This window comes from Pteropus alecto, unplaced genomic scaffold, assembly GCF_000325575.1.
Source record: "Pteropus alecto unplaced genomic scaffold, ASM32557v1 scaffold75, whole genome shotgun sequence".
NCBI lineage: Eukaryota > Metazoa > Chordata > Mammalia > Chiroptera > Pteropodidae > Pteropus > Pteropus alecto.
In genome coordinates, this window is record NW_006440638.1 from 12711134 (window position 1) to 12722779 (window position 11646).

General features: G+C 36.2%; 1 protein-coding gene and 1 pseudogene across 2 annotated transcripts in view; both read left to right on the forward strand.

Moving 5' to 3' along the window:
• Window positions 1–11646, forward strand: part of SUCLG2 (succinate-CoA ligase GDP-forming beta subunit) — a 250538-nt gene that overhangs the window by 71355 nt on the left and 167537 nt on the right. The window lies entirely within an intron of this gene.
• LOC102883843 overlaps window positions 823–11646 on the forward strand; it is a 37519-nt pseudogene continuing 26695 nt past the window's right edge.

Consider the following 11646-nt stretch of genomic DNA (forward strand, 5'->3'; position numbering starts at 1 on the left):
ATGGAATAAAGGAGGTCAAATATGTGGTGACAGAAAGAAAAGTGGGGAAGGAGATGGAATAAAGGAGGTCACATATGTGGTGACAGAAAGAAATCGAACTATGAGAGGTGAACACAGTGTAAATATATATATATATATATGCCTTACTGTTAGCGTATACAGCTGAAATTTATTGGATTTCGTTAATCAGTGCCACTATACCAAAAAAATAAATAAATAAATAACATAAAATGGGAAAAAAATAAATAATGAGATGGAATAAAGGAGGTCACATATGTGGTGACAGAAAGAAATCGAACTATGAGAGGTGAACACAGTGTAAATATATATATATATATATGCCTTACTGTTAGCGTATACAGCTGAAATTTATTGGATTTCGTTAATCAGTGCCACTATACCAAAAAAATAAATAAATAAATAACATAAAATGGGAAAAAAATAAATAATTGTTGATTGTAAAAAAATAAGTAAATTATGCTTTTTATAGATTTTTATGTATGATCTCATTTGTTCTTCACATAATATGAGGTGCTGGAAGTACAGGAATTGTTTCTCTTTCCAATGAGGAAACAGGCTTGGGAGAGCTCAAGGGACTTGATCAAGGACTCCTGGAGACAGGCAGGCCCACTGTAGCATTTGTAGGACCAAGGGCAAGAGTACAAACAGAGGCTCATGTCCCATATGTTCCAAATACAAAGTTACAAGTCAAGCTAACAGTTATCAAACAGACTAAAATACATATATTCAAAACATAATAAAAAGTCTTACCTTGATAAACATACCTTCATAATAACCTGGAAGGCCTGGTTTGAATTTCACATGACCGTGGAAGGGTCCAATGGTCAAGGAAGGCTTATCTGTGGAAATGACATTTGTGATGTAAATGCTAAACAGCTGCAAGAATATCTAAGGGAAGAGTGTTCCAAGCAGATGGGTGATGGCCATGAGCTTGGCAGTTTCAGGAGACAGACAGATGATCATGGAGGCTCAGGTATAGTCGGTCAAGGAGCGGAAGGAGTTTAGGTTGGAGAGATGGAAGGCGCTAGGAGATCACTGGGGTGTTGTAGGCTCTGTAAGGGATTCGGATTTTGTTCTGGTAGGATTTTTTGGAAGATGTTAAACCAGAGTGATAGTGAAACTTCTTGATGCAGTTCACTACCTAACAGTTAACTCAATTTTAATTATTTTGCCAATACTAAATGAATCCTCCTGCCATACAAATTCTCCCACTCTTAATAACAGTTGAATATCACAGATATATTTTGTGGACATTTTGAAGTGTTAAACATTGGTGCTCATGGCAAGTAATGTGAAAAAAAATGGCCATATTTTTAGCTATCAAGTTTTATGTTTTTTGCTAAAAATATAGAACCAAGAGAGCTCTGAGCATAAATAGAGGCATGCTCTTGGTGTTGGTTATTTCATAACTATTCTTGGATGCCACATGTCTTCATCTTCACGTGATTTATAGTAATGTAAGTAATGTGTTGGAGACTAACAAATCAAAATCTCATTTCAAATGTGCGACACTAATGTTGCGTTGACTTATTGTTTCATGTGTTAGATTTCTGATAAAATTCATAAAACACCTTGAAAGTTACAGGAAGAAACAATTGTGGTGTTACATATTCAGCTATGTGTACTTTCTTATTGATAAGAGATCGCTAATAAATTCTTAATTGTTAAATAACATATTAGCATACCTCGATTTAGGAATACTCAACAATTTCAAATTTTTGATAGCAAACAATTGAGAAGTAGATTCATGATAAGAGAAAACAAAGACAAATTTGAGTTTTTATTTATGATAATATTTTTTATTATTCAAGATGTTTCCTCAGTAATAATCAGATGTATAACATAGAAACAGCTGCATGAAATTTACATTTTTATGCATGACATTGGAAATTTTATATAAGGTTTAGTGTATGTTATGGAAAATGAAATGATTTTTTTTCCTAGTCTGAACAGCTGTGTAAAACAGAATAACATCTTCTCCTGTCTCCAAGTGACCATCTGTTTTTATGAGATTTGACAGGTAATTTATTATTTTTAAGAGGTTTGTTTTAGTGAAATATTGGCAAATGTGCATGTAGCAGACTTTTAGGAAAATACTAAAAAGCTCTGGAATTTTTTAGGGCCTTTCTAATGGTCTGATGGAATCTTTAAAAATCTATTTTTTTTAAATAGGTAAAAATATTTGCCAGTGAATGATAGAATAAGGGACTGTAGACATCGGTCACTTTTGACAGTCATTCATTTTAGTTTGGCCAGATTTAGGGATATTAACTGTTCAATTAAGAGAGTTTATAGAATTGTTGTTCTTTCAATGCCATCTCAGGTTGTTTCTGTTGTCTTTTTAATACAAAATTAGACATAAAAAATAAGTGGTAAGTTGCTTTTTAAAATCTGTCCTTTTCCATTCCAGCTGTCACTGCAGTTGGCTAAGGCCCTTCTGGCATCTTCTCAGATCTTTCAAGAGGTGTTAGCTCTTTTTCACATTCATCTGTCACTTTTAAGGTGTCATGGAATTACCCAGGCCGAATGCACAACAATAAGAAATGCCACAGTTATACTGACTGAAGATACAATGTGGGAATTCTTTATGATAGGCCCCTTACTCATGTCCTAATACTTTATTATAATATGCTTAGCAAGTCAGCCTGCCCTTGTTTTTCTCCAGGTAGATCAGATGTTTGGAAACAGTTCTACCTATTTTCATTTGGGAAGCTTAAATATTTTTAAGATGAGTAATAACTTTGAGTGAATAGATTCGAGCTTCATCAGTTCTCTCTCTGCCTTTCAGTCACCAAATGATGCTAAGAAACTTAATCATTTTTAGTTCAGTTCCCCGATCTGCCAAATGAGGTTTGTGACATTTTCTTCTCCACTTTACTGGAATAGCATTAGAAAAATGAATGAATGTGGTGATTATTTATTGGATGGCATTTGCTGAGTGTGGCATTTTGGAGTCTGAGACTTGATTAATTAAAAAAAAAAACAGTTTTAATTATTGTCTATAATGTGGTTCTTTGGTAGTGATGATGAGGAAGATGATGACAATGTTGGTAATGTACATGGAAGTAGTACAGCAGTAAATGAGAGGGGCTTAAAATAGTGATCTAATAGTGGTCTAATAGCCCATAGACCCTGGAAACAGACTGTCTTGGTTCAGATCATCCTCCTGTCACTTACTAGTTGTGTAACCTTATGCAAGTTACTTCAGTCTCTGAACTTGTAAATGTCAGATTTGGGATTTGAACTTATTTCCATTTTAGCATATGTTCTAAACCATCATACTGTGTTGTCTTTAAAACAAAAACCAAAAGCCCTAGAACATGTTCTAGAGCATTTGAAAAGGTCATCTAACAGCCTATAAAAAAATAGAAGCCAAAGATATCCTTATCTTTTTAAAATACTCATTAAAATATGTTTAAAAATAGCCCATGGAGTCATGGATATCAGACCAATTGGGGAAAGTAGATTAATTGATGGCCAGAGGACTGAGATGGGCATATTGGACTCTGCTACAAAGCTTGCTTGTTTCTGATCTCTAAAAATCAATGAATCTCATTATATTAATAGCTCTTTTTTTTTTTTTTAATAAAGCACTTTATTTGCAAAACGAAAATCTTGTCCCATGTGTCTAGGTTATTGTAGGAGCTTGTTAAGAAACTACACAACAACTTTCTAAAGTTGACTGGTACTGTTCTCTGAACTCTTAAGTTTCTGTGCTATGGCTCTGGGGGTGGGAGGTTTGGCCCGAGTAAGGAAAAGGGCCTCGCCTCACTGTCTATAACTGCCATCTCTGAGGAAATCATTGAGAGTTACAAGTAGGATGCTCTATCCTCATTACAAAAACAAAAGAAAAAAGCAGTTAAAAGTGGAAATAATGGTTTCTTTTAGAATTATATTTCAATTTATTTCACCATGTAATTGATTCTGATGAAGTAGGGGTGATTTTTTTTATTGTTAGTTTAGGAAACAGGATGGTTGATGTTGGCATTATTTTGCAAATGTTGAAGAAAATCTATCATGGTAATAATTGAAATAAACTGGGACTCATGTTGGACAGGGGAGTGAGAGTGACAGCAGGGAGAAAGCATTTCAGCATGGTAGTGATTTGTGCATTCCTTGGTGTAGTCAGCTGTTATAGTCCAGCTATTGGCATCCAGTGGCAGTTGGAAACAGATGATGGACTAGCTCTGTTCCAAAGACTGTCCTTTGCCTACTGTCTAAGTATCACAATGCTCAACTGGTACTGATTTTTCACAGCGTGATCATTTTCATTATGTATTCCCTCACCCCATGGGGGAGCAAAAGAGAGCAGAAGGAAGCATTGAGTGTCCTCTTCACATTCCTCCCACTTTTATGTCTATGTTGATTCAGAACTGATTCAGGAGAGCTGGATACAAAGCAGTGATAGCCTAATTCGAAGGGTTGGATCGATAAGATCAATTGGAAAAGGCTCTGAGGCAGGAATGTGCTGGCATATTCAGGGGATGGTAAGGAAGTCAGTATGGCAGGAACAGGAAAGAGAGAGCACAGTAGGAAGTGAGGTCACAGGGTACTGGGAATACAAATTGTGTAGGACTTTGTAAGCCACAGGAGGGACACTGACTTTAAATTTACATGAAAAGAGGAACCACTTTGCAGTGGTTTTATTTTTAATTGTTTTAAATAAGTTTATTAAGTCATATTTTACATATCATAAAATTTACCCATTTCAAGTGTACAGTTCAATGACTTAGTAACAAATATACCAGTTATCACCATAGTCCAGTTTTAGAACACTTTCATGCTCTAGTGTGATCCCTCATGCCTGTTTACTTTTAATCTCATTCCCACCCCTAGCTATAGACAACCATTAATCTACTTTTTGTCCATATAGATTTCTTTTTCTGTAAATTACATCATACAGCATGTAGTCTCTTGTTTCTGACTTCTCAGTATGAGAAGTACATATCTCACTTAGTATGTTTTTGAAGTTCATGTCGCCAAATGTATCGGTAGTTCTCCTGTTTCTGACTACTGTTTCATTGTATGAATATAGCACATTTTGTCTTTTGATTCACCAGTTGTTTTATTTTTAAATTTTTGCCTGTTATGAATATGTGTAAATCTATGTGTGGACTATGTCTTTATTTCTCTTGGGTAATATGGTAGGCAGAATTCTGGCCCCATGACCTTCATCCCTGGTGCTGCATCTATGACTATGTAACATTATATGCCAAAAAAGGACTTTGCAGATATAATTAAAGTTACTAATTAGTTGACATTAAAATAGGTATTATCCTGGATTAGCTTGGTAGACCCAATGTAATCACATGAGCCCTTCAAAGCAGAAGAGGAAGGCAGAAGAAGAATTCAGAAATATTAACAGAAGAAGTCAGAAATTTGAAGCATGAGAAGGAATTGATACAGTATTGTTGGCTTGAAGATCAAGGGCTGTATGTTAAGGAAATGGAGACTTCAGTCTAATAGCTGTAGGAATTGAATCCTGCCAGTAACCAGTAAGATTTAGAAGATGATTCTGAGCCTTAAACGAGTATCATGGTCCTGGCCAATACCTTGATTGTAGCCTGGTGAGACCTAAGCAGAGGATCCGGTCATATTGTGCCAGACCTCAGTTCTGCAAACACTGTGAGATAATAAGTGAGTGTGTTTTAAACCATCGTTTGTTACAATCTGTTACAATAGGAAAATAAAACTAATAGAGTAGAACTCTAAGATGGAATTGCTGGTTTATATGGTAAATTTCCACTTTATGAACCTTTCCAGTGGTTTTGAGTAGAGACGTGACATGATATTGTGAAAGTATCCTCTGGCTCTCCTGAAGCTAGCCTGTAGAGGGGCCAAGGGCAGAAGCAGGGAGAGCAGGTAGGAGGCAAGACAAGTGACGGAGGTTGGGCCAGAGTCACTCTGCCTGAATTAGAATCTGGACAGAGCCATGGATGACAGAGGCATCTGGAGCTTGTTTGGGCTTCTCTTGGAAGTAGCAAGGTGGGAGGTGGCATGGTGGTAGGTGAGGGTAGTGTGCAGGAGCCCTCGTTGACTGAACATCCCAAGACCACTAGTCAGTCTCAGGTAGAGCTTGAGTCCTCAGAAGGAGAGAGGGTGGTGTACAGTTGACTCAGTGGTAAAAGAAAGGGGCTATAAAATATTTTCTCTTTTATCATTGCACATAAATAAACAACCCCCACTCATTCTGAGACAGTCAGTTACTATCAAAGGTGATTAAATTTGACAGAGGAAAACAAACATCAAAATGAGTAGACTAAGAAAATCGTCTTATGGGAGAAATGTGATGTGTCATGTCATAAAAAGTGGTTTTGAGGGTGTGAATGTCATTCCACACAGATATATATGTGTTGTAGTGATATATCATACACAATGCAAAATACCCCTAGTACTTACTCTCAAGTATTAAGTACAAAACTTCCAAAGGACATACTTAGCTCGATTTGGCCTGAAAGAGAAGCAGACTTCCTAATTTGTGTATTGTATGTTAATATTCACTTCTCCAAGTTTTTTGAAGTGAATTGCTGACTAACTCATTCACCATTTTGACATCTTAAATGCCGTATTGGTAGAAGTCATCCTTACCTGACTGAATCTCATAAGCTTCTTTAATACTTTTAGGTCTTTGAATACACATTATTCTTCTCTTCCTTTAGTACTTTATTGTTCTTCTCACTTCTTAGGCTAATACTTCTCTGACCTTCCATGTTCAAGTTAGGTGTCCCTTTGAAATGCTGCCAATCCAGGCACTTTACTCATCATATGTGGTTTTGTCTTTGCTTCTTATGTGTCTCCCTGACTTGATTTTGGGCTCCAAAAAGTTCAGGGATCAACATACACTATTGCATTCCTAGAAATGCAAAGACCTTGGCACAGGGAAGTGATCAGTAAATATTGGTTGAATTAAAACAAAGAATTACAGTTATCACTTTATTACATGCCCTCTGGAGAAAGTCAGTTGTGATTGACAGCCCTCTCAATCCTTTTTCAAATAAATTTGGCAGAAGAGAGTACATTAGGTTGACCACAGACATGCGTATATCACATCTGGTTGCTAAGATCATTTTCAGCGTAAAGGAAACCACCATATACTAAGCACTTTGGGTCTTGGGCCTTATTAACTTGGCTGTATTTTTGGAGTTTGTTCCTGAGAAAACACTCCATGGGACAGTTTAAAAGAATGTGTTAACCAGCATTGGTTATAGGCCTTAGTAATTCCCCCTATATCATTGCAGAGATATGTGTGTGAGAAATGTGTTTATTAGAAAAGTGACTGGACAGCAAATATTTAAAGGATAAAGTATTCTTCAGAGAAGTTAGCATGGTTTACTATGTAGGGTACCATTAAGAGGGGAGAAAACCTTGATTTTCAGAACACAACTCAACCAAATACATGGAGTTTCATTTTCAGAGCTTCTTTTTCAGGCTTCCTGTTCACACATCCATAAGTTCTTGCAAACAATTCAATTTTATTTGACATTTATTGGGTTACACTTGACATTTCCAAGTGCAGTAGATACTTTTTTCTTCCTGACAACTCAGTCGTGAAATTATGATTGACACTCTATAATGTTCAGCTCAGTTGTGTTCAAAACTGACCAATGGTAAGTTTTAGAAGATGTACCAGTTACAAATTTTGTGACCCATGGATAACATTCTCACACTGGAAGTTGAGATAACATTAATAATTAGTCAAGGGAATGTCTCCACTGGTGGTCTGGGGTCTCAGGCTTCTTTTCTGGACTCAGAGCTTTGACTAGCCTTTGTATTTCTCTCACAGTCCTCTGCGGAGATACTCAGCAAATATTGGGTGAAAGAATAAACAGAACCACCTCGAGGATGTGTCTTTCATTATCTTTTAATTAATTTATTTAATACCCTTTTCCTCAATTAAAAAAAAAAAAAGATCAATTGGTATCATTCCACGCAGAGATTTCTACTGTTGTCAATTTGATTTATGTGCTTCCAAACTTATGTATAAGTGCATATACACAGCCACAAAATGTGGTTTATAATGTACCTACCACCCATTTCACTTAAGACATCATGGCCATCTTGTCAGGTAGTAGAGCTCTGTATCATAAATATATTCAAAATCATTACTAAGGTACATTTCACCTATTTAACCAATCCTGTTTTCTTAGACGTTTAGGATGCATCTATTTTTTCTCCATTGTAAACCTGCTGTGAACATTCTTAGTCCATGTATCCTTGTTCACTTAGGTGATTAGTGCTATAGAATTGAAATTGCTGGTTGCTAGGTATATGACTTTTGAAAGTCGATCATTACTGATCATGGAAGGTTGTATACCAGTGTACACTCTTAATACAAGTGAATGGTCGAATCACTCTTAAAGTGAATGTGAATGTGACTGTTTCCCCACAACCTCTCTGAAATTGTCATTCATTTTCAGTTTTTACCAGCATGTCCACTCTCTTTTGGACACCACTACTAATTTTGATAGAGACATAATATATAGCAAGCAGTATGTTATAGAGTTTATATTATTTGAGAGTCAGCCATATACTGTCTATTGTAACTTTGTACCTGTGAGTTTAGATTGTAAGTTCCTTACATGGATAGCCTGCTTAATATTGTAGCCAGCACACAAAACAGTATGTGTACACTTCTGCACAGATAGATCTCCAATGACTTCTTCAGTGAAAGAAATTCCACAGTCTGTTCTCCTTGTGAATGCCCTTGAGCCCATCTACAGGCATTTTTCCAATATCTGTTTTTAAATATCAGGAGTTTTCACTCTCCTGCATGATTCTGCCTGCTTCCTCATGCTATTCTACTGGATTTTTGACTCGAATTCCTTTTATGTGTTGGGATCAGCTCTATCTTCCGGCCACCTCTCGTCTTCATCCGGCATATCTTATGCTATTCTGGAGAATTGATTCTAACTTATTTCATTTTTAGGGATCCACATTTAGCTTATTTGCTTTGGACATTTACTGGATTTTATTTGAGCAAATGGTGTACCTATAACACAATTGAAAGCAAAATAAAACGTGGATTTAGCAGTAATAATCACAATTTTTGTACCATTCTTCTTTTGGTGTCTTTGTGATTTGGGAGGGTCATAATACCTCTCAAATCTCCTTACTGATATGTAATATTAATAAAATAACCTGTCTACTTCATAGGGTGTGGTGAAGATGAAATGTTATGAATATAAAAATTCTAAAAAAAAAAAAAAATAATTGAAAAATTAAAGTTTGTATTGTTTTCCAAGGAAAAGACAGGAGAATTCAGCCAAGCAGTGGGCCAAATCCAGAAATGCAGACAACCAGGAGATTGAATACACAGAGCTGGGTCAAGCTAGGAGGCCAAAAGTTTAAACAAATTTTACTGAAGAAACTCTGTAGGAAGTAAAGGAATAAGTGAGTAAGAAAAGGTGGCAAAATTGCCTTATGCTTAGGGAAAGGCCTTGATCTATTTCCCTGGCCAGGAATATTTTTTATATTTCTCTCTTGGGAAATGATTGGTCTGCTATGTAGTAGATGGTTTTGGGAGCCCTATGTTGAAGTACCTGTCTGGGCTGAGAGCTGGTGGAAGTAGAAGGAAAGGTCACTTTTATTGAGGGTCTTTCATGTGCCAGACATCATATTAAATACCTTTTCAAATATTACTTTTTTGAGTTCATGCAGTCTAACGAGAACACATTTTGGAGATAAGTCCACTGGGACACATTATTATTATTATTCCTAGGTCTGTTATAACAAATTATCACAAAACAGGTGGCTTAAAATGGCTGAAATGGATTCTCTCACAATTCTGGAGGCCAGAAGTCTGAAATCAAGATGGCGGAAGGGTTGGTTCCTTCTGGAGGCTCTGAGGGAGAATCTGTTCTGTGTCCCTCTTCTAGTAATAGTGGAATTAAATAAGGATTAAATAAAAAATGGTTGGACAAAATTATAAAACATCTACTACATTGAAATTTGCCAGAGTATATTCTAGTTTGATTGTTTCTCATTTTCTTTCTCTCACTCTCTTTATTTTCCTTCCTGCCTGCCTGCCTTCCTTTTTTCTTCCTCTTTTCTTCCTTTTTCTTTCTCTTTCCTTTTCTTTCTTTATGCTGACTCTTTCACCATCCTGATTTTAAAGTCTTGTGATGTTATACTGGCTGACACCTATGACTTAAATATGAATAATAATTGTATCTTAGAGTAATGGCACTATTTTACTTGCTACTCGATGTCATGTGTTCTCCTATAAACATTTTTTTCTTTTAAGTACTAACATCATTTTTAGAGGATAGCATTTTAATCTAGTAGACAATTGACATGGACTCCATTTCCCAGTACCATGTTCAAATTTTATTTTTCTAACAACATCCTGATTCGTTTGAAGGCATTTCAGTGCTATATCGAGGGGAATTAGTGTCCAGTTTGGAATAGCAATGTGTTCCCAGATAAGTTTTTCTTATCGGGTCGAAGAAGAAGCCAGGCCAGAGAGCTCCTTTGGAGATTTCTTGGTTTGTGATTTAGTGGCAGCAAGCTTATTAAGATCTATTTGGACTTTTTTCCCTCGATTTTATATTTCACCCAGTGTGAGTGATATTTTTTAAATGATGAAAAATAAAAACTGCGGTCCTAAAGTATAGGGTATTAGACTATGAAAACTGTGTACATCTCATCCAATTTCATGTTTCATTGTAGAAAAAGTTCTACGAGAACTTTACAAAAACAAAGTTCTATGAGAACTGGCATTAATTAAATCTGGAGATTTAATTCATTTAATTAAGGACTTATTCCTCACTTAAATTAATATCACTTGACATTCTAACCCTTAATCTCGTAATTGGGTCATTTTGCCACAGTGTATAAATTGTGAACTTGGACCCTTTTATTATACTGAAAATTCAATTGTAAAAAGATTTATTAAGGAGGAAGTGAAATAATTTTATTTTTAGCTTTGTTTTAATATAAATTCTGATATTGTATATAACATACTGAAATTTGTAATTTTTTAATTTTAGGATTGTATAATATAAATTTTAGCCTTTGAAAATATTATAAAATCCTAGAAGATATTTTGCATAGATCTCAGTTTATGTCAGGCCAAGTGCCCCTAGAACCTCTCATACAGCAGCAGCCTCCCCTGTGCCTCCCCAACGTTGCAGGCATGGGGGAACCGTATGTCTCTTCTGAGACCCAAGGTGAACCACACCAGACCCACTGAGGCTCAGACTCCTCTCACCAATTTTTGGCAAACTTTGACCAGTGAGAAAAAGGAAACAGAGTGAAAAAGCCTGAAGGTAAATTCCTTGCCTTGCTTTTTTGCCCTGTGTTCTCCCCTCCTTCTCCCTCCTGAGTTGTTCTCAGACCCAGTGGCTCCATGGCCTCTCTGGAGACCTCCCATCCTCCATGACCAGTCAACCAGCTGTGCTCTCTGTCAAAGCCCTGGCCACCTGGACAACATATAGCTTTGTATTCCTTTCCTTCCTGCCTGCCTTGCTGCCCCGTCCCTCTCATCCTGTCCTCCCTGCAGTTCTACCCTCAAATAAAGAATATACTTGGCATATACTTAAAAAAATACACCCTGTTTGTTAGACAAGCCAATCTAAGATATTTTGAAAACATAAATTTTCATCATTAATTTGTTTAAATATTTAT